This window comes from Alligator sinensis, unplaced genomic scaffold (genome assembly GCF_000455745.1).
Source record: "Alligator sinensis unplaced genomic scaffold, ASM45574v1 scaffold86_1, whole genome shotgun sequence".
Classification (NCBI taxonomy): Eukaryota; Metazoa; Chordata; order Crocodylia; family Alligatoridae; genus Alligator; species Alligator sinensis.
Window position 1 is genome coordinate 2,130,677 of NW_005841971.1, and position 25,024 is coordinate 2,155,700.

General features: G+C 51.9%; 1 protein-coding gene across 1 annotated transcript in view; it reads left to right on the forward strand.

The window, feature by feature from the left end:
* The window catches only part of NPSR1 (neuropeptide S receptor 1), a 122,018-nt gene that overhangs the window by 48,519 nt on the left and 48,475 nt on the right, over positions 1 to 25,024 (forward strand). The gene's annotated exons all lie outside the window — the stretch shown is intronic.

Consider the following 25,024-nt stretch of genomic DNA (forward strand, 5'->3'; position numbering starts at 1 on the left):
TGCTGTGTCTAACAAGCTTCCTATGATAAGAAAAGCTGTTTTTCCCCTACTAGACTCCAAGCAGGCAGAGGAGTGGAGTTTGAATGCCAACCCTTTGCAGTGTTTGTCAGCTTTGCAGTGTTTGTCAACCAGTCACTCACTGGTGACTATACTGTGGCACCAAAGTTCCTGTATTCTTGGAGAAGGTGCAGCTGCTAGGTAGCCCTGTCTACTTGACACGTGGATGCTCCTATGCCCCAGGTGGATGCAACATACCACTTCTCAGTGGCTTTTGTGCATCTCAAACAGGGAAAAGGGCTGAGTCTCTCCTACTGTACCTGGCATGGGGAAGCTCAGGTTTCTTCCTGTCTCTTCCCTAAAATGTGTCCTTAGCTACCTGGCTAAAGTGTTGTTCTCCTTTATATTAAGAAGAGTAATGGCACTTCCCAGGTCAGTGTGTAGACCTGGATTTTTCTCTCAGCTCTGCTTTGCATCAGGTAGAGGAACTTTGGAGTAGAAACTTATCGGAGCGTGCTGTATGAGGGGCACAGGAGAAGGCTGAAGACACCGAAAGAGTGCCACATGGACTAAGTCAGGAAAATGTTTATGCTTGCATATAGTTGTTATAAATTAGTTAAATAGAAGCTAAAGTGTTCCTTTTTAGACCCAAGGCACCCCCTTGGAGCGTGCCAGCTCTTAGCTTTCACTCTTTTTAAATAATACAAATAATAGAGCAATTCTTCTGTTGCAAAGAACTCAGAAAACCCTCAACTGGTCAGACTTGTTTTGAGAGTAGAGATTCCTATTCAAACTCCCTGCCCTGGGGTCTGTTCTTTTGCCATGAAGCTAAGGACCTGCTCTCCTTATAGCAAGAAAAGTGTTTCTTTTAGCTGATCGGTAATGGCAACTACAGGGACAGTGAGGAGACTTTTCCTTCTTGACACCTTTTTATGTATCTGACAGAGAAAGTTCTCCCAAGCTTCTGTTCTGGAAAAGGGCTCCCATCCATTCAGAGAGTCTTGAGCCAGGTCTGTGTAAGCACTCACTTGAGCTACTTGGGGGTCAGGAAAGAGGGAATAGTCCTTTCCCAGCTGTATGAATGCCACATGCCCCCAGAGGCTGCGGGGGCATGGCGAGCTCCTGCAGGCAGCGGCAGCAGTGTCAGCGGTGGAAGCATGGCGGCAGCAAGTGAGGAGCTCCTGCAGGCAGCTGTGGCACTGTCGGCAGTGGGAGTGGCAAGCACCCACTGGTGGTTGGCTGGCGGCAGCCAGCAGCAATCGTGGACTGCCCATAGATGCTGCCGGCAGTGTTGGCAGCGCAGCGGGGAGCGTGGTGAACGGCGATCGCCCACAGATGCCGCCAGCAGTGTCAGTGGCACCTTTTTGCAGGGGGTGCACTGCCAAGCTTAGGGGGTGCACGTGTACCTGCATTCACCCCCTATACATCGCCAATGCCCAGCTTCATAACATGTACTGCAGGAAAGTCAAGCACACAGATCATTACTTTTCACAGACGAGTTTGTTATTTCCTGGGCTAAAGTGGGAAATGGGTCTTTTTCGGCCTGAGAAGATTGCCTTTATAGAATGGTTTTTGAAGCAATGCAGAAAAGGGCCACTGTGTAGGAGACCTGCTTTGGCATCCCAACTCCACCAGCAGTAGAGAAAGCAAGATATGTGTACACAGTGGTTTCTGCTAATGCCTCAAATGGCTGAGGCTGTTTGTTCATTTCTGATGTGTGCTTCTGCCAGGATGAGGTTGCACCTGCTCTTGGTTTACGGTTGCCCTTTTCCTGTGCTTCTGGCAGTAAGTGAGCCTTTAGCTAGGTAGGATCAACAGTTGACTGGGCCAGAACAGGGAGTTATTGATAGCCCCTCCATGCTCAATAAATAAATAGCCTCAACAGAAAAATGGTCTGCAGGTTCACCAACAGGCTGGTGACAAGGAAAGACCCAACATGTCCTGCCAGGCTCAAAACTGCTAGAGCTAATGAAGGGGCCTATCTTCTTGCAGGGCATATGCAGTCAAGGGCAACAGACCACATCATCCCAGTGGTGGGATGTCAAGGTTATATGTCCAAGTATCTCTTCTGCTCTAGTTTTTGGAGTGGAGATGGAAGTCCAGGCCAGCTTTTCTGGTTACAGTTACCTGCAGAGAGAATGGCTTTCCAAACAGGTGAGATATAGCAGTTAGAAGAGGAGACCCACATGTGATCAAAATTGCCATCACTACTGCATGGCAGCATGCAGTAGCCCAAAAAGTCCCCAGCCCCATAATTAGCAGGCCCACATTGGACAAGGAAGAGCTCTTCCAAGGGCCAAAGCAAGGGGATTTGAACATAAGCCTTCTGGCATCATAAGTAAGTCTAATGATCTGTAGGAGCGGGGTGGAGGGATATCATGGAAATTATCTTCCAGCCAGAGTTGGGTGGGTTAGAAGTCTTCCTTTTCTTTGTTAGTAGGAGACCTAGTTTCCCCTTTCCTTTTTCATGAATAACTTGAACTTAAGAGGAGCAAGAGTGTGTGACTCCCTGCTTTTGAACTGATATGGTCTTCCACGCCAGCCCCCAACCTAATCCCTTTTTGTGGTTGGCCTTTTCTTATGCTTCTGGCAGTGAGAGTGGATCTCTAGTTGGTGAGCTGGGGTGATTAGCTGGGAGAGAGCAGAAGGCAGGCTCTACAGTTGGCTAGGACAGAATAGGTCATGACCGGACATCCCTTTCATGCTTTCTGAATAAATAGAGGAGTCTGAGAAAATAAAAAAGACCCTGGGGAATTTAACTGATGGGTCTAAGTTGATAAAAGGCCCATTTTTCCCTCCCAGGCCCAAAACTGGTATAACAGGCCAGGGGGAACTTGTTCAGTGCACATGCTCCATATATTCTTGAGGCAGATCAGAGAAGAGCCACTGCATGGTCCTGTCCCAAAGCTGGTGTAAGTGCCTCAGTCCCAGGCAAAAAGAGTTGAGTAACTCACACCCTTGGTAGTCTAGTGGGGAGAAGAGGAGTGGGGGAGATGTTTGAGAGAGAGAGAGGGAGCAAGAGTGAGAGAGAAAGAGATGGGAAAAATTCTGAGTTTAAGTCTCTGCCTGGTGTGGGGCAGAGGTATCTTGGAGATCGTTTTCTCTTCTTAATGTGAGGTTTTCTTCTTTACTGGACAGTTGCTCTCTTTCACATTAAGAAGAGCAGTTGTAGACTGGTGGCTTACTTCACTACTAGTGGCAAGTAGTCTACTTGGCTTCCCCTCTTGTCTCTGTTTTGCATCAGGGTGAATAGTTGACAGGGGAAGCTATGGGTGCAAGTCTGGTGCTTCCCCTGCTTCTGAGCTGAGATGGTCATCCATGTCAGCCTTTAACTCGACTCCTGGTTTGAGGTTCTCCTTTCCTTATATGCACTTGCAGAGGCAGTGGTTCACTAGCTGGTGGGATAGGGTAGCCAGGCAGGAAAAGACAGGATTTCCCTTTCCTGTTTCATGAACAAATACAGTAGCCTTCTCAGGGGAAAAAACAAAAGAAACAAACACTCTTACTGATTTCTAACAGGCTTGCCAGGGATAAGGAAAGCTGCACCTTACAAGCAGAGATCCAGGGGGAAGGGAACAGAGTTGAGTACCAGCCTTCTAGTTTTTCATGCTAGTCAATCAACCAATGTACTAAGAGGAGAAAAGACTCTGCCCCGCCCTGCCCCGGCCCCATCAAACATAGTTGTTTGTTTTGGTGGAAATCTGTAAGTCAACTTGTATTACTGGAAACTGGAGCATGCTACACTATACAATTTTGCCCCGGGCAAATTATTAGCGACCCAAATATGGCTTGATCTTTAGAGATTTTAGGTATTTAGAACCACCAGTGGTGTTATTTAAGGAGATGAGAGCACGCAGGGTGTGGCAGAATGCCACCTCTGGCTCTCCCCAAAACCTCTGCTCTGTGACAGTTTGGTTAACATGGGCCCTGCAGATGGCAGATATCCTATCTCCTTAGGTACCCTGAGTTGGATACATTCCTAAGGGAGGGGGGAAACCTGCTCCCTCTGCTTATGTGACTGGCATCACGTACCTGGGTGAGGGGCTTGGGCTCCCTATTGTTCTAGAGCCCCTGCCAGTCTGCCTGGCAACCAGTGATGCATTTCAAATTGGTTGGCTGGCCAACAGGTGCTGGCCTCCATTGGACCAGGTAAATGAGATCAAAGGGTCTGTATAAGTTAACAACTCCCCAGGAGGAGAGCAGTAGCCAGGATGAAAACTCAGAAAGAGAAAAGCTGGACCGTCTGAAACTTGCTCTCTTTCTTGAAACTCATTAGCAATGACCTCTCCCTGCCTCTGGATGATACTTGTGAGTAAGCTACCTGAGATCTAACTAGATATATAGCTTGCAGTAACTCAGATGAATGATCAAAGGCTACCCAGGCCACCCTGTTTGCTCTATGGGATTTCTCTGATACTGATCAACCTGTACCCTATTCCAAACCTACTCCTTATAACCAATAAAGTTCTCCTTTGTACCTAGCATGGGAGACTTAAAAACTGAGGGAGACCACTGTTTGTGCTTCAGACTGAGAGAAGCACCCAGTTCTTGAAGTGGGTCAAATACCCTCAAGGACTACTAGGCCTGTGTTTCCCAGGGGGCACAGTACTAGGATCAGACCAGACCTTGGGTAGTGGCAGCACTACCCCCAGGCTAGCGGGTGTGCTCCAGAAAGGGGATTGGCTAGAAGTGAGGCACCCTCTGGGAGGCACTCAGAGCCTGGAAGGAGGTTGGGCACAATGAGGTGGGTGGCTCAGTGCAGGAGCACCCCCTACTGGCTCACCACATAGGGAATTAGGCCTATAATGAAAGCTAAACAAAAGGCTGCAGGGCAAGATTTTAATTTACAGACATGTCAAAACACTACATCTCTTCCTTTTCATGCAGCAAAATCTCTTCTCAATAAATCCATTATAGTATTGCAAAAGGGAGATCGCACAGGTCAATTATTTTCTATTCACTTGCACTGAAATGACAGCCAAAGAGCTCTTTCCTCCTGAGGTGGGAGCTCTTTGCAGCTCTCCATACAGGCCAGGAGCCCCATGACAGGTGTGCAAACCGTTTGGCCTGAGCAGCTGCATGTTGACAGGAAGCTCCTAAGATCCTTGAGGGCTGGAAGGATTCCATTTGCTGATGTCAAACAGTGTCAAATTGTTTGGTACGCTTTTAATTAGAACCTTATGTACAAGATATTGGAGGCAACTTCAGGGAGCATATCACCAGCTTCTCCTGATGCTCCTAACAAAACACTATTCAAGTATCTGTCCCCTTGAATTAGACTGAAAACCAGAGTCCAACCACCTTGATTGGTAGGACAACAGCAGCTGTCAGGTTGAAAAACAAGAGTCCTGATTCAAATACAGCTTATCTCAACATATTATGATCTGTAATGAGCATCAATGCACTTCTGACTTCATATTTAAAGGTTATAAGCAACACCTTCACCTTTATATGAGCTGTCTAAATGGTTTTCATAGTTTGACATCCAGTGCTGCAATAACATTATTGCTATGTTTTCAGGGCAGGGACTGTTGCTCGTGTAACATGTGGAAGAAAATTGCCATGCTCAAAATTAAATTAGAACATGTAAGTTGAAATTTCTGCAAATATTTTACACCTCTATTATGAATGGTCTGGACAAACTAGTTCAAAAGAATCTGACACATTGATACAGATATATGCTATCTGATCTAATCTGTTATGGATGATATTTTAATTAACAATACACCAGCATGTAATATGGTTTACAGTACACATGCAGCTATTTGAGAAGGAAGAAATTTTGAATTCTCTTACTTTTTCACTTTTCCACTTTTGTACACAATGGGCGCATCCACACACTCAAGAACATGCACTTGCAGCAGCTCAAATAGAAGTGGTGCAAGTTTGAGCTGGGGCTTTTTGCCTCAGCACACATGCTCGGACATGTACTTTGTTGTGGAGCAAATTGTGCTACTTGGGGCAAAATAACCCTGCCTAACTCCTCCTCGATCTGCAGCCAGGGGGAGCTAGAGCCTGGGGCCAGCACCTGTGCTGTCCCCAGCAGTATAAAGAGCTGCCCTGTCGTAGCCCCATCCATAAAAAAAACCTGCCCTGGGCTACTTGTTCTCGGGAGCTTCTGGGGGAGAAGCCTCTGGGAGGAAGTTGGCCATGCCTCTTCCTGTCCCAGGCTGCTGCTGCTATGGCTGGTTGCTGCAAGCTTGGTCTCAGGAGCTTCTGGGGGAGAAGCCTCTGGGAGGAAGTTGGCCATGCCTCTTCCTGTCCCAGGCTGCTGCTGCTATGGCTGGTTGCTGCAAGCTTGGTCTCAGGAGCTTCTGGGGGAGAAGCCTCTGGGAGGAAGTTGGCCATGCCTCTTCCTGTCCCAGGCTGCTGCTGCTATGGCTGGTTGCTGCAAGCTTGGTCTCAGGAGCTTCTGGGGAGAAGATGGCCAGGCCCTTTCCTGCCTCTGGCTACTATTAGTTTCTGGCTTGGTCTCAGAGCTTTTGGAGTAAGTTGGCCGCACCCCTTCTTGCCTTGGGTGGGTGCTGTTGCTGTTCCCCTCCAGGGGGGGTCCTTTACTGCACACTGCTACCCCCTTCAGGGAGGGACCCACTGCACTGCACTGCACCCCAGCTTCTACACCCCCCTTCCTGGTCTGCTGCCAAGCTGTGGTCAGGGGACAGCCTGGGGAGGGAGCCTGTGCTACCTGTGGGCCCCTCCCCCACCATCGCTGCTGGAGCCTAAAGGAACCTTGCCTACCCCAGATGCCTTGGCAGACCACCCTCACCTTCGCTTTCACCAGAAGCACACCCTAAGTGGCTGAACTAGACAGCTCCTACTATCGCTGCTGCTGCTACCCTTATTTCTGGTGCTGCCCCTCTCAGGAGAGAAGGAGATTTCCTGCTGCACCACCTGACACCACACCTGCACTGGATCACTTCCTAATTGACTGACTGCTCCTACCCTCCCCCACAGCTACCTCAATGCATCTGATCCTGATTTGTCATCCTGCCTACTGCTCTGCTGCTGAGTGACCAGCTGGAGGCCTGAGGGGCTTCTGGACAGATCTTCCACAAACAAAGCCCCTCCACAGCTCCAGCCATCTTTTACACCTACCTCACGAGCCTTCAATGTGTGTTTTTTGCCCTTGTGTGGTAAGTCCTGTGCTCCACTCCCCCTGACCTGGTGTTTGTTGTGTGGCTCAGTAAACCAGCTCGAGTTTCCCCAGCCCTTGTGTGTGTGCGTTTCCCCCGCCACACACACACATTCTCAAAACATAGGCCTCCCGGTTCTTTTTTTCCTGTAGGGCTGTGGCAAGTGAGCTTCAGTCCCCTTCCTCCCTATCCCCTTGCTGCCCCTACTAGATTCATCAGTCCCGCGGGATATTTTGTTGTTTTTTTTTGTCTTCTCTGTGCACATGTGAAACAATGATGCTCCCACAGAGCTTCCTCTAGCCCCCACTATGGTGGTGGATCCCAGCCAAGCCCCCAAGGGGATACATGCTCCTGCAGCCTCCACCCCAGAGGCAGAGTCCGACCAACTTCCTCCAGGGATGGAGAAGCCTGCAACCTCTGCTGCAGGGGCAAGTGGGACTCTGGTAGGGAGCCAACAGGGCCAGGGGGTCACCACTGGCCAGGCCCCCCCTCCCAGAGGGGTTCCCAGGCCCCCTCTCCCATCATTGTGGACCAAGGGCAAGGGCAGTGGGAAGGGCTCCTTTTCAGCCTCCTCCACAGCTGGGGGTAGGAAGGGCAAGGGCCCTAAAGCCTAGACCACCAGTGCCTGAGGGGACCAGGTACACTACACCAGCCAGCACACTCACTCAGCCTGTCCCTGGCCCTAGCTCAGGTCCCACCAACATGGCCCCCTGGTGGTGGGGGAACCACAGCTATGCACAGACAGCTGCAGGGAGACCCAAAGCTGGGGGGCCTGGACCCTCCACCACCAACCCTTCCAGCTCAGGCAGCGGGGCCCCCTCTCCAGCACTCAGTCGCAGGCATGGGGTGAAGTGCAAACTGCTCAAGTGGGAGAACTGCACTTTGAGACCTGGGTGCAGGCCCTGGCTTGTGGTGGCCTCCTGCTTTCATGGCAAGGGGGTCTTTTTCCTTGCCTCGGAGGCCACTGCACAAAAGGTGATGGAGAGGGGGCTCATGGTGGAGGGCGAGTAGGTGCCCCTCAAGCCACTAGAAGAGCTGGGGACCAGGTGCCCTCCCTATATCCCCAATTGGGCCCTGCTCCCCCAACTCCAAACCCTGGGGAGAGTTATCTCCCTGGTGGTGGCCCTCACTGGGGTGCTGAGACCGTGGCCTCCACCACGTGCGCTCTTTCCATCACCAGGTCATGATCCAACTGATGGCAGGAGTGCAGCTGGAGGCTGAGGGGTGCCTGGTAATTCCTTATCAGGGGGCCCTGATGAGGATTTTCTATACACTGAGGGACCTGCGGTGCTTCTGGTGCCATGCCCTGGGGCACTTGCATCATGAGTGCCCCCTGGGCCAGGCGGGGAGGGCATCTGCGAGTCCCACTGGAAAAAGGGGTGCCCCTACCACCAGTGCCCCACCCCCCTCAGGCCCTCCTGGCACCCCAGCCACAACTACAAGCCCACCTGTGACCTCAAGGGACCCTGCCTCCCAATCAAGTCTAGTGGAGTCCCAGGGAGGGCACCAGCAACCATGGGGAGAGTGGGAGCAGGGCACCCCTGCCCCTAGTCATACCCCCATTGTGGCTGCCCCCCCAACCCTAACCTTCTCTTGCTGGAGCATGTCTACCTGAGGACCACCCCATGGCTGAGTGGGAGCAGGTCCCCTCCGGGTGTAAAGGCAAGAGGAAGGCCTGGGCACAGCTGAAGCCCTCTGACATCGAGGACTCCTCTCCCCCTCCCAAGACCACTACAGAAGGGGAAGGAGTGGCCCAGCCTCCAGGGGCCTCCCCAGCTGTGCCTGACACCCCACCCCCAGGAAAGATCAAACAGGTGATCACCACGGAGGAGGTTTTGGGGCTGCTAAATAGCCTCCTCTCTCTGATTTAAGGGATACAGAGGTCCCCTTTCCCAGGACCCCGAGGCAGTCACTAGAGCCACCCCGGTGCCTGGTGGGTCTCTTCCCTCCCCCTCCCAGGAAAATCTCACTTGCAGCCTGCCTCATAGTCCCACACCAGAGGAGGTCGTGCTAGGGTCCCCTAATCAATGGGCTGATCTTGGGGACTCTGAACAGACCCCCCAGGGCTCCATCTCTACCCCACCATTTTGTGAAGAAGCCCCACCCCCACCCTTACCCCCATACCTGTCCCAGGGGGCTCCAGAGCTCTCCCAATCCCATCCAGAGTCCTTGGTCTTAGCGGACCGGGGGCCTCAGATGATGCCAGAAGAGCCCTCTGAGCTCCAGGACCAGGAGGAAGACGCCCGAGAACCAGCAGGCTCCATGGAGCCTGCTGACCTCTCAGTCCTAGCAGTCCCCAGGGATGAGCTACATGCATTTCTTGACCACGACTACACCCGCTGGTCCGCCAGCAAGGTACTGCTAGCCTTGGACTGCTGGGGGCATTTTGACAACATCCTTGCCACTGCGAGGGCGCTGGTAGGGGAAGGCAAGGGGCCCAAAAGCTGCAATGCCCAGTTCTATAGGCAGGCCCGCAGTTTCATAGATGCCCTCTATGCGTATTGGAGGATGCTATGTGAACCGGTGGGCCCCACAGTGGGCGCTGAGATGCATGAGGCCCCTCCTGAACCATCTACTCCACCCCCCCAGCCCTGAGGTCATTTTAGATCACGACCCTCAATGTCCACAGCTGCAGGAAGGGTCTCTGGAGGTGCCGGGTGCTCTCCTTCCTTCGGCGGGGGGGGGGGGGGGTGGTACCCCATGGTATTCTTGCAGGAAACCCTGATTACTCTAGCCGATGAACCAAATTGGTGGTTGAAGTGGGGAGGCAGGATCTTTTTTAAATTACCTCTCAGCTACCTCATCTGGGGTGGCCACCCTGTTCTCCCTGGGCCTGCAGCTGGAGGTTCTCCAGGATGTTGAGGTGGTGCCGGGCTGCCTGCTGTACCACTGGGTCCAGGTGCGGGGGCTGGGCCTGAACCTTCTGAACGTGTACGCCCCATGAAGGAGTTCACAGATTTCTTCCACCAGGTGGCCATATACATGGGCACCCTCAACCCTTGTGAGTGCCTGGTCCTTGGTGGGGACTTTAATGTCGTCCTAGATGCATGAGATGGGTCAGGCAAAGAGCGGAACCAGGCCACCATGGGCATCCTCGGGGAGATCCTGATGAACTACTCCCTGGGGGACGTCTGGCGTGCCTGTCACCCCACTGAATCCCCTACCTTCACTTATGTGAGGGTGGGGGAGAAGCAGGCATGCCAATCCCAGTTAGACTGGGTTTATATCTCTTTGCCACACTTTACCTGGGCCCACTCCTCTGGCATCTGGCCAACCCTTTTCAGTGATCACCACTTTGTCTGGACCCAGGCCACACTGGGGCCTGGGCATCTGGGGTTGGCCTACTGGCATTTTAATGCTAGCCTGCTGGAGGATGTGGGCTTCAGGGAGGCTTTCCAAGAGTTCTGGCTGGCCTGGCAGGAGCAATGGGCAGCTTTCCCCTTGGCTCGGAGATGGTGGGTTGTGGGAAAGGTGAGCATCTGGCTTTTTTGCCGTGGCTATGCTCAGGGGCACACCTGGAAGAGGGAGGAGGTTTGGGAGCAGCTCAAGTGGGAAGTGCTAGAGCTGGAGAGGCACCTGGCCACTGACCCAACAACCCATCCCTCTGCGAAGAATGTCGGGAGAGGTGGGAAGAGCTTCATGCTCTGGACAACCACTGTGCCTGCGGTGCATTTGTCTGCTCACACATCCAGCTCTTTCGGGAGATGGACCACAGATCCCACTTCTTCTATGCCCTGGAGAGGAGGCAGGGGGCCAAGAAGTACATCACCTGCCTTCTGGCAGATGACAGCACCCCCCCTCACAGATCCAGGCGAGATGCACCAGCGCGTGCTGGCCTTCTATGAAGAGCTCTTCTCCCTGGATCCGACTGATGCCAAGGCCTGTCAGGCCCTGTGGGAGGGACTCCTGCAGGTCAGTGTGGGTGACCAGGACTGGCTGGAAGCTCCTCTCACTGTGGCTGAGTTTTTGTCTGCCTTCTGCCTGATGCCTGGCAACAAGGCTCCGGGCATCTTTGGGCTGACCTCGGAGTTCTATCAGGCTTTCTGGGATGTCCCCGGCCTGGACCTTGATGCAGTCTGGGCCAAATCCGAGGGAAGAGGGGAGCTCCCCCTTTCATGCTGGAGGGCCGTGCTGACCCTCCTGCCGAAGAAGGGAGATCCCTGCAACCTAAGGAATTGGTGTCCTGTGTCCCTCTTCTGCATGGACTACAAGGTGGTAGCGAAGGCCATCTCACTGCACCTGTGGTCCGTGCTGATGGACGTGATCCATCCCGACCAGATGTACACGATGCTGGGACGTTCCATCTTCAACAACCTGTACCTGGTTTGGGATCTCCTGGAGCTAGCATGCTGGGAGGACCTGTCTTTCACCCTTCTATCCCTGGACCAGGAGAAGGCATTTGACAGAGTGGATCATGGGTACCTCACAGGCATGCTGCGGGCCTTTGGCTTTGGGCCCCGCTTTGTGCAGGCTCTCCAGGTGCTGTACGTCTCTGCAGAATGTTTGGCCAAGCTAAAGTGGACCCTGACAGAGCCCACCCCATTCAGGAGAGGGGTGCATCAAGGCTGCCTGCTGTCAGGCCCTGGAGCCCTTCCTCATTCTCCTGTGGATGCTCATTTTCCTGTGGATGGGTTGATACTCCAGAAGCCAGCAGTGCAACTGGTCCTGTCAGCATATGCTGATGATGTACTCCTCATGGTCCAAGACTCAGGGGACCTGGCACAGGGGGAGGCCTGTCAGGCATTGTACTTGGTGGCCTCCTCTTCCCAGGTCAACTGGCTCAAGAGCTTTGGCCTGGCAGTAGGTGACAGGTGGACTCACTCCCAGCCACGCTCCGCGGGATCCACTGGGGCATGGGCTTGCTGCTCTACTTGGGGGGTCTATCTGTCCCCCACAGACCCCTCCCCACCAGAGAACTGGCACCAGCTGGAGGTAAGGGTGATGGAGCGGCTCTGGGCATGGGCAGGGCTCCTGCAATGTCTCTCCCTGCGTGGGAGAGTGCTGATGCTGAACCAGCTGGTCATGTCCATGCTCTGGCACTGCTTACACACCTTGACTGTGCCCCCTGAGGTTCTGGCAGGACTCCAGAGATGGGCACTGAAGTTTTTTTGGCCAGGACAGCACTGGGTTGCTGCAGAAGTTCCAAGTCTCCCCCTGCGGGAGGGCGGCCTGGGCCTGGTTTGCCTGCACAGCCAGATCTTGGCATTCTGCCTTCAGGCCCTGCAGTGACTGCTATATGGTGTCGGCAGCCACATGGCATGGGACCACCTGGGGCGCGCTTTCCTTCTCCACTGGCACTGAAGTTTTTTTGGCCAGGACAGCACTGGGTTGCTGCAGAAGTTCCAAGTCTCCCCCTGCGGGAGGGCGGCCTGGGCCTGGTTTGCCTGCACAGCCAGATCTTGGCATTCTGCCTTCAGGCCCTGCAGTGACTGCTATATGGTGTCGGCAGCCACATGGCATGGGACCACCTGGGGCGCGCTTTCCTTCTCCACTTCCGGGGGCTCCGATATGTCTGGCAGCTCCTCAGCCTGTGGGGCTTCTCCCTGCAGGACCTGCAAGGGTTGCCAAACTTCTACCAGGACCTCCTCTGGGCCTGGAGGCTGGTCTCTGCCTCCAGGTCCCCTGCAGCAGTTGCCCAGGGTGCCAACCTACTCATCGAGCCCCTCCTCTGGAACCCCCAGCTGGAGATGCTGGCAGCAGAGGTGCCCTGGTTGCAACAGAGATTGATCCTGGCTGGCGTCACTTGTATTGGATACCTCCTAGACTACAATAGGTAGGAGTGGGTGGAACCCTTTTGCACTGGCCCAGTGCATGGGTCTGCCCATGACACATGCAGCCTGCTGTCTGGTCCAGGAGGTGAAATCTGCCCTACCTCCCAACGCCCTTGCCTTTATTGACCAGGTCCTACATGGCAGTGGTCCCCGCCCCCCCATGTCCTTCAGCCCACCGGAATTTGTCGTGGGGCCAGTGTCTTGCCCAGCTTCGTGGCACTCCCTGCTCCACCAACTGAGTTGACTGGAGGACACCAGACCGGTCTGCTTTTCCACTGTCCATCGCCGTCACTTCTACACCCTTGTGCACTGCACTGTCTATCATGCCGCCCTTGCGTCCTGCCCAGACACCAAGTGGTGGGACCAGCTCAGCAAGGGCATGGCTGGGGCACCCCAGTGGCTGAGTCTGTACTCCACCCTCATCCCATGAGCCACTGGGGTCCTCAGCTGGTTGCTCCTCCATAGAGCCATTGCCACAGGCGTGTATGTGATGAGCTTCATGGACACCCTGGTCTCCTGCCCCTTCTGCAGGCAGAGGGAGACCCTGCTGCATATGACCCTCGAGTGCACCAGGCTGTAGCCCCTCCACATCTAAAGCCTCCTCTTGAGGTTCTGGTTGAATTTCACCCCCCACCTTTTTGTTTTTGGTCACCTCATCCGTGGCCCCATCAAATCCTGGGACCTCCTGGTCAACCTCCTCCTGGCCCTCGCCAAATGCACCCTGTATTTGACCAGGAAGGAGGTTCTGGATGGGAAGGTTCCCTATAGACTGTAGGGCCACTTTCCTTTCACTTGTCTGTGCATGTCTCCGGGCAGAGCACCAGTGGGCAGCACCTACCGGCTCCTTGGATGCCTTTGAGGACCAGTGGGTGTGGCCTGGGGGGCTCTGTTCAGTGTCCCCCCTCGATTCACTTATTTTCACATTTTGACCCTCTGACCCACACAATGCTCCTATCCTGTTTTTTGCCTTTTTTTGTCCCAAGAATTCTGTTGTATCTTTCACCTACGGGCCCCACACAGTAGGGGCTATTAGTTAGCCAGGTGGACCTCGGAGCCCATGATACTTGAAGGATACAAACAGACAGGAGCTTCTGGGGCCCAGTCAATTGGTACCTGGGGACACTACCCCTTGTGCCAGCTGGACTGCCACAGCAGCATCCCAAATCCATTTTTAAAAATACCCCAAAATCCATGTCCTTCCACAGCTAAAACAAAAAACTGACTCACATGCAGAGAGAGAGATGATGATCAGTTGGGCAATGCTTTATTGTTATATTTACAATGTTAAAGCAATGTGGAACCCTACCAGTGTCTCTATCATCATGAAAAAATAAATTCAAAAAACCTATGTGTGTTGATGTGTGCTTTTGGTTTTCTTCACACATGATGGGTGTGTGATGGGGGTGTGTGGGTTGGTCTGTGGGTAGGTGTGGGGCAATTGCTGGAGGGACTGTGGGTGTGGGGGGGGGGCGGGCTCGCTGCTCAGGAGGGGTGGATCCCCTGGCCCCCACAGGGTACAGCCCCCCAACACAGCACATGGAATGCTCCCCCCCACAGGACCCTGCCCAGGGTCTCAGGCACCCTGGAGGGCCCTAACTGCCCCCCCCTCTGGTCTTGTAACTAAGCTTTCACAGAGGCAGTGGAGGGACCATGTGCTGAGCCCATCCAGGTCCTGCTGGCCCTGGGGCTGCTCCTGCCACCCAGTTGGGGTGGTCTCATGGTGGCAGGACCCAGCACAGCATGTGGGGACCACAGGCCAGGCCCAGCCACACCCTGGCTCCTCTGCCACCTGGCTAGGCTGGGCCCATGCCAAGAAGACCCAGCATGGCATGTGGGCACTGCGGGCTGGGCCCAGCTGGGTCCTGGGGCCCCTCTGCAGCCCGGCCAGGCCGGACCCATGGTGGCTGGACCCAGCATGCCAGGCCCAGCTGGGTCCTGCTGCCCCTGGGGCTGCTCTACCACCTTACAAGGACCTTCCTATAGTGGCAGGACCTAGCCCAGCACACGGGAACCATGCAGCTCATGCTGCCTGGCCTGGTCCAGCGTGCAGGGACTAGGCGGAGCTGAGCCAGGTCGTACCAGCCCCAGGATGCTCGTGCTGCCTGGCCCAGTGTGCGGGGACCATGCAGAGCTGAGCCAGGTTCTGCCATCCCTGGGCTGCTTCTGCTGCCTGGCCTGGGGTGCAGGGACTGTGCGGAGCCGAGCCAGGTCCTGCCAGCCCCAGGCTGCTCATGCTACCCGGCTCAGCACACGGGGACCATGCGGAGCTGAGCCAGGTCCTACTGGCCCCAGGCTGCTCATGCTGCCTGGCTCAGCCCGGCACGCAGGCTCCACAAGCCAGGCCAAGACCTGCCACTATAAGGAGGGGCCTGGCCAGGCGGCAGGACCTGGCGCAGCATGCAGGGACTGTGTGCTGTGCTGGGTCCTGTCACCATGGGCCAGGCCTCAGGGCTGGCTCCTGCCTCTGTCCCCTGTGCCTGCGGGTGGATGAGGACCTGGCCCAGCCCCACATGGCTCTCTAGTCCGGCTTTGCACCGGAGTGGGTCACAGGGCTCCGGGAGGCATGGCTCCTGTGCGTGCCTCCCGAAGCCGTGTGACCCATTCCAGTGCAAAGCTAGGCTAGCAAGTTGCAGGGATCTGGGCCAGGTCCTCACCCCCAGCAGCCCTGGGGACATCCCCCCTGCCACCCCTCACACACCCACAGCCATGAACCCCCTCCCCCCCCACTTACCCACTTATCCACTTACCTTGGATAGCACCAGGGGCGGGAGAAATACCAAAGAGATGCTCTGGCTGAAACCAGAGCATCTCTTTTGGAGGACTGGCTCCAGACATGGTCTGGAACTGTGCCTTGCTCCGCTCTATTGCAGAGTGCTTTTTTTAGACCCCTGGATATCCAGGGGTCTAATTTTCAGGGGTTTGAGGCAGAGCAAGAGGCATGTGTGCACTTATCTGGACACGCCCAATGGGTGTATCTACATGTTCAATTAATTTGAAGCAATAAACTCCAGAGCAATTTGAGCCAGAGTAAGCTGCTCTTGGGTGCAGTGTCTACATGTATAGATGCACCCATGTGTAGATGTACTGTTCTCAATAGTAAAACATCCATGAGAATATTATCTTATGGTGGTGTTAATTAGTTTGCTGCAGCCTAATACCATTGCATGTGTAGACGGTGATGCTTTACTCAGCAGCTAATTAGTCTACTCTGCAGTAAAGTACAGGTGTAGACACAGCCAGTAATTACCATAAACAAAAAGCTCCCTGCTCTTGTAAAGCACTTATTTGAGCATCCCAAAGCATTTTGTAAATACAAGTTATTGATCTTCACAACTTCTTTCACAGGTAGCATTTATTACTCCCATTCTATAGGCAAAAAAGTGGTAGCAATAAAAAGTTAATTTAATTAGAGATAGACCCTAAAGCTTGTTGGTAGAGCTTTCTAACTCTGTTCCATCTACATAGGTGGTCCAATAAAAGATATCATCTTAAGAAATCCTTGCCTCTCATTAGCAGCTAAGTAAGGATCTTTAAAATATGTAAATTTTACAGTAGATGCATCAGTCTATAATCACTATTTGTAGCAAACATCTTTTCCCCAGACTTCATCCCTTCTACAAACAGAACATGATTTTTACAAATTTGTTCATAAATTGAAATTACTCAATTCATATGTAATGCCAACCCATTTATATTATACAGGATGTTGTGAAGGGCTTGTGCACAAAATTGATTTGACTCTTCATTATTCTAAAACTGAAATATAACGTATTTTGATTCAGTGACCTTATTATCTCTTACTACCAGAATGCCAGTGTGGATGAGAGAGACATTTAAAATTCTGTTACTGCGAACATTCAACTTTTAATTAACACACACTCCTTCAATAAACTTGCCTCCCTGTTAAGAATGTTATTATGATGCCTGTAGAAAGTGAATGCAAAATGAATGTACTATTTGCTTTCTCAGTTCACATCATGAATTTGACTTCAAGTGAGAATCCACTGTTTTGAATACTCATCTATGATTCAACTAGTCCTCTTTAGTTAAGTGATGCAAAAAGAAAACAAGTAGGTCAGAATGCAAAATATGTCTGATGTATGTGTACAAATGCGAGAAGTATGGAGAACAGACAAGATAAGCTGGAAGTCACAGTTTGTGAAAGAGACCATGATATGATTAGTAGCACAGAGACTTGGTAAGACAACTCTTGGTGGAATGTCAATATTGAGGGTTATACTCTGTTTTGAAAGGAAAAGGTTGGGAGAAAAGGTGATGGGTGTTTTTTCCTTGTATGTTATAATACATACACTTGTTCTGTGGTTCAGGAGGAAGAAGGTATCAGATCAGAATTCATGTGGCTGAAGATAAAAAGTTAAAGCTATAGTGAAGAATGTGAAGGTGATGGGAAACTTGGGAGGAAGTGATCATGATATGATAGAATTTATGATCCTAACAATGGGAAAGCATGAGGTCATCAAAACTAAGGCACTGGATTTCAAAAAGGCAGATTTCAAAGAAATAAAGGCGTTAATAGGCATGGTACCATGGGAGGAAATACTGAAGGATAAAGGCAGGCAGGAGGGCTAGAAGCTTCTAAAGGCACAGTATTAGAAGCCCAATAAGAAGCTGTTCTGATATGATGGAACCACAAGAAGAATGACTAGAGACCAAGGAATGCGCAAAAAATCTTCTAGGATGCAACTAATGTGAAAGGAAAGAATACAGGAAATGGAAAAAGATCAACAAGGAAGCTTACCAGAAAACACCAAAAACCTGAAGGGACAAAATTAGGACAGAAGAGTGAAAAAATAAGCTTTATGTGGTAAAGACAATTAAAGACAACAAGAAGAGATTCTATAAATATGTTGGCCAGAAAAAAACAGGCCAAAGAAGCTGTGGATCCACTATTAAATATCTAGGAAGAACTTGCAACAGAAGATGTAAAGAAAGCAGAGCTGCTCAACAACTACTTTGCCTCAGTCTTCACAAAAAAATGAGGCTGAAACTGGAGAGCTGATAAGGATTATTTCCATAAGGAGGGGAACAAGCTGAGGGATTAGATACCAAAAGAAACAGAGTGCAGCAGGGCCTGATGAACTTCATCCCCGACTCCTGAGGGAACTGGCAGAGATCTTGGAGTCCTTGACAATAATATTTATGATGTCATGGGTAATGGGAGAAGCACCAGAAGACCAGAAAAGGGCCAACATGGTGTGTCTCTTTTAAAAAAGGCAAAAAGGAGGACTCGGGGAACTAAAGACTGATTAGCCTCACCTCAATACCCTGGAAATTACTGGGGCATATCATAAGGGAGTCCATTTGCAAGCATATAGAGAAGAGAAGGCTGATCTTGTACAGCCAGCATGGATTTACTATAAATAAATCATGCCAAACCAATCTGATCTCCTTTAGAAAAATAACACGCTGGATCGATGAAGAGAATGCTGTAGATATACTGTATTCAGTAAGGCTTTTGACAAAGTACCACATGATTTTCTCATAAATTAGAAGAATGTGTGCTAGACAAACTACCATACGGTGGGTGGACAATTGGCTCAATAGCTGAAGCAAGGGGTAATTATAAATGAAGACATATCAGAGTGGCAGGGAATTTTGAGTAGAGTCCCACAGGGGTCTGTCCTGGGCCCAGTGCTGTTCAATGCACTTATTAATGTGGCGTGCATGCCGGTAGCAGCCTGACTCTCTGTCTCAAAATTGCTTTGAACCATTGGTGGGACATTCCCACCAATCAGGTGGTGGTGGAGGAGAGGCTGCCCTGTCCTTGCTTGGGGTTAGGCAAAGAGCCTGAACCTGGGTGAGGAATATACTTCCCCTCACCCTGATTGGTCCTCTTGCAATCCAGGGGCTGGAGCCTTTGAAAGGTATAAAAGAACAGCATGCCTGGCACACACACAGACACGCTGCATTAAGGGATGAAGAAGAGAGCATGACTAAGAGGAGCTAGTGAGAGCTGCCCAGCAAGGCAGAGCAGTAGCCCTGAAGAGCCCGAAGACCTGCTCACCAGATGGGAGCAGCAAGTGGTGCAGCCCACAGCCACACTGCTGAGAAGTGTGATGGCGGTGCACAGTTTGGTGCATGGAGCCAGACCCTAGAAGCTGTATGAGGCAGCTCGGGTCTGCACCCTGGCAGGGTCCAAGAAGGACAAGGACCCTGGGAGCTGCACAAGGCAGCTCAGGTCCCCCAATCCCTGGTAAGTGGCCAGGATCTCAGTGCACAGTGTGGTCCAAGTGGGACTGAGGCCCTGGAGCCATTGGTGATGCATAGGAGGTGCACATGGGTGCATGTGCACCCCCTGAGCATGGCGGTGCACCCCCTGTGAAAAGGCACTGCTGACACTGCTGGCGGCACCTGTGGACAGTCGCTGTTTGTCATCCCCCTCATTGGTAGTTTGTGATTACTGCTGGCCACTGCTGACTCTGCCAGTGGTGTCTGCAGATGATCACTGACCTCTGGGTGGTACTCACCACCCCCTCCACCACCAACAGCACTGCGGCCACCTGTGGGAGCTCCCTGCTTGCCACTGCCACACTCCTGCCACCAATAGCATTGCTGCCACCTGCGGAAACTCGCCATGCCCCTCCAGGCTCTGGGGGCACCCAGTGTTCATGCCTGGAGCCGTATGAGGTGGCTCAGGTCTCCAACCCCTGGCGGAAGGCCAGGAAGACTTGGTGTAGGTGATGCTGCACAGAGGGTCCAGGAGCGGACCCAGGCCCTGGGAGCTACGTGGGGTGACCGGGGGCAACTGGGGACACCCCCCCCTGCACCCCCAGCACCACTGGCACAAGGCCAGGCATCTAAAGCTAAAGCCTCGGACAGAGGGCCTGGTTTGAAACCGAGACCCTGTAACCCTGCAGGGTGGCTTGGGTCCCCAGTGCCAAGAAGAATAGTAAAGCCCTTGGTGCACAGGGCCATCAGTGGCTGTCAGGCCCAGAGGGAGCCAGAGATAGCTGAAGCCTCGGCAGGAGAGGTAGCAACTTACTGAGAGAGAGACAAGGACCCTCCATCCAGCTCCCTGGAGTTGTGAGTTCCCAGGGATGGGGATTCCCACAGGGGAGGGGGAATCCATCCACGTCAGGAAAGCCAACCACTGAAGCGGAATCCCAGAAGGACAGGTTTCCCCAAGTTTTAAGTTTTATTTTGCACTACAGGATATTTTGGCTGGGCTGGGGGGAGTGAATGCTGAAGGGTACCGGGGGAGCCAATGCTCCAGAACAGCCTGGGCTTGGGGTTCCTAGAAGAGTATATTATATTCAAGGGTGTTGTGCCTTATATTTTGTTAGTGGGTGCTGGGTATTGTGTGGTTTATATTTCATGTTTTATAAGAGTAAATTGATAAAGTCTAAAATTATTGAGTTATATTAAAATCTTTAATCTGATATTATGAGTCTAAGTATTTGATAAGGTGTATGGGTGTGTGTATATGTATATGTGTATATATATTTGTAGATACATACGTAGTATCTAAATAGATTTAAATTTTGATAGAGTCTGAGGTTATAAAACACTTGTCTGGGGGGCGGGGGCTAGTGCTTCCCTCTGGCAGCAGCGGCCCCGCCCCCCCAGGTAGCACCCACCTCCAGGCACCCACCTCAGGCAGTCCCAGGGGACACAGTAGCTGTGGAGGGAGGAAGTGGACCTTCATGCAAGTCAGGCAGACAGGAAGGCTCGGGGGGGGAGCCATCAGGCTCTCTGCTTTTTTTTTCTTTCCCTTCTGTGGAGCCTGCCTTCCTAGACTGCTGCCTGCACGGTCTGTCTGCACAGCCCCTGAGCTGCATGGAGTCTGGTGCTTCCCTGCTTCCCTCTGCAGCTGTAGGGTAGGAAACTAAAACTCCTCAGAGGTGTTTTACTTTACAACACCCCAAAGTCATTTGCTGCATGCCAAAATCATTTAAGTCACATTACACGGCCAAATGTGCTACAGCAGCTGAATTAACAAACAATATGCTGCTGAATGTGGAAACAACAATGCCTTTAAAGTTGTGCAAAAGACATTTAACCCTCTTTAAGCACACTAAAAAGTGCCATCTAGAAATGGCTTACCTGTGCACTACTGCGGAGTAAAAATCCCTGCAGCAGGACAGTACTTGTGTTTACAAGTACTATGCAGGTGCAGAGTAAATTCGGTTACTCCAGCCTAATAGAGGTGCATGTGCAGATGTGTGACATTTACTGCACAGCTAATTAGTCTACCATGCAGTAAATGTCTTGTATGGACATGCTTCTATGATTTAGAAAGATCCCAGTTTGATTTGCACTTGAAACTAAACAGAGTAAAGTCAGTCAATAACCAAAGGATTTCTTTAACCAATGTAGTCCAATTGGAATTTGGATCAATTAATAGTTTCATAGTAGTTAGGGGTCAGAAGGGACCTGAATAGATCATCTAGTCTAACCCCCCACCACTGGTTGGAGCTCACGCTGGGATCGCACGACCCCAGACAGATGTTCATCCAACCTCCTCTTGAATTTACCCAAAGTAGGAGCGAGGACCACTTCCCTAGGAAGTTGGTTCCAGATCCTAGCTACCCTGACAGTGAAATAGTGCCTCCTAATCTCTAACCTGAACCTATTCTCTAGCAGCTTTTACCCATTGTTCCTCATCACCCCAGGTGCTGCTGGGGGGAACAGGACTCTTCCTATTTGGTGCTGATCTCCCCTAACAGTTTGTAGGCAGCCACCAAATCCCCCCTCAGCCTCCACTTGCTGAGGCTGAACAGGTTTAGGTCCCTCAGCCTCTCCTCATAGGGCCTGCCCTATAGCCCTCCAACCAAGCGGATGGCCCTCCTCTGAACCCTCTCAAGGTAGGCCACATCATTCTTAAAGTGCAGTGCCCAGAACTGGATGCAGTACTCCAGTTGAGGTCAGACCAATGTCACGCAGAGGTGGGGTATCGCCTCTCTGGACCGGCTTGAGATGCATCTTTGGATGCATGACAAGGTGCAGTTGGCTTTGCTGGCTGTGGTCTGGCATTGGAAAAGCAATGAAAGCAGGAAAAGAGAAGAGGAGTGTCCAACTCCAGCCTGGAGAGAGGGGGTAGAGACACAGCCCCCTGCCAGGAGAAAGGGAGCTGAGACTTGCTCAGGAAGAAGACACCAGGACAGGGGAGAGCCTGTGTTTCCCCTTGAGGAGCTGAATCCCCACTGGGTGTGGAGCTGTACAACTTCTGGACACAGGTGTCCAGGAGAAGTGGAGAAAGGGTTGGTCAGCAAAGCGGGGAGGGTGGCTGGAAGGTGGGAGAAACTGCCAGGTCAGAGACCTGTGGCAGGAAGCCCCTGTTTGAGCTCAGGGCTGCAGGAACAAGGACCTGCATAGAGAAATCCCCTATCTGTGAGTGGAAATGTTGGGAGGGGAGTCCAAAGAGGGGGCAGGCTGAAAGGACACAAACCATAGTGGGATGTGAGAGGACACCTAATCCCATAGTGTTTGCAGAAGCTGTATTTCAGAAAGAATAAAAGAGAGCCTATTGCCTGCAACAGTTGACTGGATGCTCATCTCACAGAGGCCAGGAAGGACCAAGGGAGTTCAGAGTACCCAGAGCAACAGGAGCCTCACCTCCACCATCTAGTGGTGGATTGTAGTTATAGTTCTGTTGCCATTTACTATATGGGGAGTGGATTTTGACCAGAAGGGAAACTGTTTTAAAGGGTTATAACCAGGGATCTGAGTTTTCTGTTTCCCATGGAAAAAGAGAAAACCACAAATGTCCCATTTTTATCAGAAAAAAGTGGATTTTACCTTTTAGCAGAGAAATCCATGAATTTCCTGGTTTTGCAAAGAGCTGTGCAGGCTGGCAGAGTTCCAGCCTGCAAGAGCTAATTGCAGAAGGGTAGGGAAACCCCCAGCCCTGTCCAGACGGGGAAGGGTGGGGCCTGAGGCTCGTGCTCACCCAAAGCTTGGATCAGGTTCACTGTTCATTCTTGGAACCTGTAAGGTAAGTGGGGCTTGTGGGTTGTAGAGCAGGATTGGGGGGAAGCTGGCTGGGGGCTGTTTCAGATTGAGAATGGGGGGAGGGGGGAATGTGTCTCTGTGCCCACTCCCAGGAGGAGGGCTGGGGGGTGAGGAAAGCAGTGCCCCTCTGTGGGCCGCACACGTGCCACTCAGCTGGATGGGGTGGGGGGAAAGTTGCATGCAGTGGCTGCCATAGCCCCACAACACCAGCACCATTGCCATTGCCATTGCCATTGCCATGCTCTGCACTGCTTTGTCGTCAGTGCCCCTCTGTGGGCCACACACACACCACCTGGCCAGATGGCCGGACAGATGGGGGGGCTTGCACGCAGCAGCTGCCACTGCCCTGTGCTGCCACCCTGCACTGCTTTGCCACAGCCAGTCATGCATATGGCTCTGTGCACAAGCGGCAGCATGTGTGCGGCCAGGCAGCACGTGTGCAGCCCACAGAGGGGCACTGATGTGGGGGGGCTCGCACATGGCAGCCATCACCACCATTGCTCTGCGGCACTGCTGCCACACCACTGCTGCGGCACCACTTGCCCACAGTGCTGCATGTGCAACTGGCTGCAGCAAAGCAACGCGGCGTGTGGCAGTGGCAGTGGTGTGGGGCAGTGGCGGCTGCTGCGTGTGAACCCTCCCCCTGCATCTGGCTGGATAATGCATATGCGGCTCGCAGAGGGGCACTGCTGCTCTCATCCCCTTGGCCCTGCTCCTGAGAGTGGGCACAGAGACAGACACACTCCTCCCACCCCCATTCTTGCTCTGGCTCCTCCCAGCCCCTTCCCTTTCCCCTGCCCCTTCCCCCACACACACTTACCTGCTGGGGTGTGTGTGTGTGTGTGTGTCCGTCTGTGTCTGTGCCTGCATGCATGTCTGTGCCTGTATGTTGGTGCCTGCATTTTTGTCCGTGCCTGTGTGAGCATGTGTGCCTGCATGTCTGTGTCTGTGCCTGTGCATGTCTGTGTCTGCGCCTGTGCATGTCTGTGTCTGCATGTGTGCATCTGTGTCTGTGCCTGTGTGTCGGTGTCTGTGCCTACATGTGTGGGGCTGGGGGGGGCTGTTGTGGGGGGAGTGAGGCACACCACTAGGGCTGGGCAGGCTGTCAGGGTCCTTTAATTTTAATCACGGATTTGGGGGGGGTTATCAGAGAATTTGCAATTTTTTATCAGGCAAAACCAAGATCCCTGGTTATAAGCAGGTGAATGCAATTATTGAAGTTGTTTGACACAAGTGAGGCCACCCAGTGTATTGGAATTATTCACGTAATGTTGCAGTTGTAAATGTTATTCAAATTGTTGGTTTTATTATTAACTATTGTTATTATATATATTTTTCTTCTGCTGCTTAATCATTTGTTTTTTGTATATAGTTGTACATAATAAAGAAACCAATGCGTTCATTGGATTCAGAGTAAATTCCTGGGCAGTGAGGGTAAGGCACACACCTCTACATGGGACACCTCAGTCAGCAGATCTGCCTGAGTGGGTTCCCAGAGCTACTGGCACCCTGAGGATCCGAAATGCAGTGCAACACCCAGCCTAGTGCTCTGGCATGGGTTACACAAATCCACAAAGACCAGACAAGATGCTACCTTGGTAAACAAGAAAATACAATTGGAGTGGTGTGGGGGAGATATAGCAGTAGTTAATATTGAGAAGCATGGAATTAAAAATGGAATTCCTTTAGAATTCCATGATTCTGAATAAAAAAGGAAAGAGATTTCTAATGGGATGGATGAACTAGAATCTGCTGGTAGGTGAGGTTGAGTGGGACTACGTAGAGACACCTTCTTGCAGAATTAAGCACTGTGTGAATTTTGATTGAGAACACTTTGCCCAACTCTAATGCAAAGTCCCTAGGCTTTACCCACATACAAATCTAAGACTGTCATTGTTACATTCTTCTATGCAGAAAAAAATGGTTACTTTCTAATTGAAAGGTTTCATTTTGGATTCAGAGAACAGGATAAAAGAGGAACAAAAGTAATGTCTCCATTTGGTGTATTCCCAACCTTTGTAACAGTCTGCACTGAACAGATCACAAAATGGCTGACTTTTTCAGCAGAATAAGGAGCTTTCACAGATAAAACGGTACAATAATACATACTACTGGAACACTACAGCTTACAGATAAACTATACTCATTTGT